Source organism: Oncorhynchus tshawytscha, linkage group LG22, assembly GCF_018296145.1.
Source record: "Oncorhynchus tshawytscha isolate Ot180627B linkage group LG22, Otsh_v2.0, whole genome shotgun sequence".
NCBI classification, from domain to species: Eukaryota; Metazoa; Chordata; class Actinopteri; order Salmoniformes; family Salmonidae; genus Oncorhynchus; species Oncorhynchus tshawytscha.
Window position 1 is genome coordinate 39,560,204 of NC_056450.1, and position 4,041 is coordinate 39,564,244.

Consider the following 4,041-nt stretch of genomic DNA (forward strand, 5'->3'; position numbering starts at 1 on the left):
GAACTTCTCTCAGATTGTTGAGGACAGGTCATCTGATGCAGCACTCCATCACACTACTTGTTGGTCAAATTGCCCTTACACAGCCTGGAGGTGTATTGGGTCATTGTCCTGTTGAAAAACAAATGATAGTCCCACTAGCGCAAACCAGATGAGATGGCGTATCCCTGCAGAATGCTGTGATAGCCATGCTGTTTTTTATTTTTTTATTTTACCGTTATTTAACTAGGCAAGTCAGTTAAGAACAAATTCTTATTTTCAATGACAGCCTAGGAACAATGGCTTAACTGCCTTGTTCAGGGGCAGAAGAACAGATTTGTACCTTGTCAGCTTGGAGATTCAAACTTGCAAACTTCCGGTTACTAGTCCAATGCTCTAACCACCAGGCTACCCTGGCTAACTGTGCATTCAAATCTAAATAAATCACTGACAGTGTCACCAACAAACCACCCCCACCCCACCACACCTCCTCCTCCATGCTTAACGGTGGTTAACGATACATGCGGAGATCAATTGGAGGTGTACTTGTGGATGTATTTCAAGGCCTACCTTCAAACTCAGTGCCTCTTTGAAAGTCAGGAAACCCGTTTAACGTCACATCCAAAAGACGGCACCCTACACAGTTACACCAGCTCTGTCAGGAGGAATGGGCCATTATTCACCCAATTTATTGTGGGAAGCTTGTGGATGGCTACCCGAAACGTTTGACCGAAGTTCAACAATTTAAAGGCAATGCTACCAAATACTAACTGAGTGTATGTAAACTTCTGACCCACTGGGAATGTGATGAATGAAATTAAAGCTGAAATAATTATTTCTACCATTATTCTGACATTTCACATTCTTAAAATAAAGTGATGACCCTCTGACCTAAGACAGGGATTTTTTTACTAGGATTAAATGTCAGGAATTGTGAAAAACTGAGTTTAAATGTATTTGGCTAAGGTGTATGCAAACTTCCGAAAGTATTCAGTCCCCTTGACTTTTTGTTACAACCTTATTCCATAATAGATTGAAATATTTTTTCCCCGCATCAATCTGCACAAAATAATCTATAACGACAAAGGAAAAACGGGTATTAGAATTGTTTGGAAAAATATTACAAACGTAAAACTGAAATATAACATTTACATAAGTATTCAAACCTTTTACTCAGTACTTTGTTTAATCACCTTTGGCAGTGATTACAGCCTCAAGTATTCTTGGGTATGACTCTACAAGTTTGGCACTCCTATGTCTGGGGAGTGTCTCCCATTATTTTCTGTAGATCCTCTCAAGCTCATCTGATTTGTTCTGAGGAGGAGGCGAGGCGAGAGGATGCGAGGATTACGCAATTGATATTCTACACATGTCACAGCAAAAATTCTCCTTTTGAGTGAGGTAGCTAACAAGTGCAAGCATGGTTAGCCCCTCCATTCAAGCCCTGGTAGCCCCCGTGACCGTATAGTGGTTAGTACTGAGGCTGCAGAAACCACGGTTCACAGCATGTCATGGTAAAAAGGCTAATTTTCAATGCTTAAAACGTACTACTGTATCTGTGTCATTAAATCTGTGGCATTAGCTGAACTGGCTGGGGAAAAAAACGATGTACAACTTTGAGATATGCTTTTGTGGTGGTAATCAACAAATGCATGAATGGAAAGAGTAGAGCTGTAAACAAAAGGTTTGCCACAAAACTAAACCAAATGAATCGACATGCCTCATACATTTATTTTCCTTTTCACGGTTGAACAACAATAGAAATAGCAGAGAACTTTGCTATAATTATCAAAGGTCTTCCACTGTAAAAGATTTTAATCAGTGACTCATTGGACCTTGTTAACATTAGAGATCAGCTCTGTGACCATGATTTTCAATGAAACATAGATGAAAGGAAAAACATGAGTAAAATGTCATTTAAGTGCAGCTACATGAGGATATAACCTACAGACAAATAGGCTACACATATTATGGGCTATGAAAGACCTATGAAGTGTGACAACACCATCTAGTGGTCATCTGGCTACATCCACTAAGTAGAAACACCATGAGTGAATAATTGTTGTAAAACCAAAGCAACGATGCAACATATTCTAAATGAAAGTGTTCTTTGTGCATTTTGGGTAAAATGTATTTTATCCCTTCATTTCCAGTTTGGGTCAGAAAGAAAGTTTGAGCAAATCCCTATCAGGCATTAAAAGCTCTTGCTCATACCCCCTACTTTTTCGAACATTCTGTTAAAAATCGCGCAACATTTCAGCGCCCTGCTACTCAGGTCAGGAATATAGTATATGCATATGATTAGTATGTGTGGATAGAAAACACTCTGACGTTTCTAAAACTGGTTAAATCACGGCTGGAAAATCTGATCACTGAAAATTGAAAAAAATATCCATGCGCCACTTCCAGGAATTGTTAAAGGTGAACCGTATTAAATGAGGCCGAGGCTGCAGTACCTACAGCTTCCACAGGATGTCTAGAGTCTTCTCATTTGCTTCGGATTTGATTCTTGGTCGAACCGACCCAAGGGAACCGATTCCCTCCGGCCTCCAACAGGATGTATTGGTTGAGTTTTTTCCGGACATTTTTTCCAGACGACCACCTATAGAATTTACATCGCCTCCTGATGAATTTTATCGCTTATTAACGTGTACTAATACCTAAAGTTGCATTACAAAAGTATTTCGAAGTGTTTTGTGAAAGTTTATCGTCGACTTTTTTACTTTTAAAAAATGACGTTACGTTATGAAACGCTATTTTTTTCCGTTTATCACACAGTCTTCATAGATCGATATCTAGGCTATATATGGACCGATTTAATCGAAAAAAAAGACCCAATATTGATTATGGGACATCAAGGAGTGCCAACAAAGAAGATGGTCAAAGGTAATGAATGTTTTATATTTTATTGTGCGGTTTGTGTAGCGCCGACTAATTATTTTGTTTACATCCCCTGAGGGTCTTTTGGGGTGTTACATGCTATCAGATAATAGCTTCTCATGCTTTCGCCGAAAAGCATTTTAAAAATCTGACTTGTTGCCTGGATTCACAACGAGTGTAGCTTTAATTCAATACCCTGCATGTGTATTTTAATGAACGTTTGCGTTTTAACTAATACTATTAGCGTTTAGCGTAGCGCATTTGCATTTCCAGAGCTCTAGATGGGACGTCTGCGTCTCAAGTAGGAGCAAGAGGTTTTAAAGAGTCCTGGGTTAGGCCTGACCAGTTGCTTCATGTCCCGTTTGTTTATTATTTTGTAAATATTACTTTTGGCGCCTATTTCACTCTTCACTTTTGATAATAAAAGTCCTCACCAGAATAATGTACCATCCTTGTCTGACTTCTCACTGCAACATCCACCACAAAAGCATATCTCAAAGTTGTACATCGTTTTTTCCCCCAGCCAGTTCAGCTAATGCCACAGATTTAATGACACAGATACAGTAGTACGTTTTAAGCATTGAAAATGAGCCTTTTTACCATGACATGCTGTGAACCGTGGTTTCTGCAGCCTCAACGCACAGTACTAACCACTATACAGTCACGGCGGGCTACCAGGGCTTGAATGGAGAGGCTAACCATGCTGGCACTTGTTAGCTACCTCACTCAAAAGGAGAACTTTTGCTGTGACATATGTAGAATATCAATTGCGTAATCCTCGCATCCTCTCGCCTCGCCTTCTTCTCAAAACAAATTAGATGAGATTGAGAGGCTCTACGGAAAATAATGGGAGACACTCCCCAGATACAGGAGTGCCAAACTTGTAGAGCTATACCCAAGAAGACTTGAGGCTGTAATCACTGCCAAAGGTGATTAAACAAAGTACTGAGTAAAGGGTCTGAATACTTATGTAAATGTTATATTTCAGTTTTACATTTGTAATATTTTTGCAAACATTTCTAAAACCTGTTTTTGCTTTGTCTTTATAGGTTATTGTGTGTAGACTGCTGAGTGGGAAAAACAATTTCAATCTATTTTGGAATAAGGCTGTAACAAAAAGTCAAGGGGTCTGAATACTTTCCGAAGGCCCTATATACACACACACACACACATATATATATATAT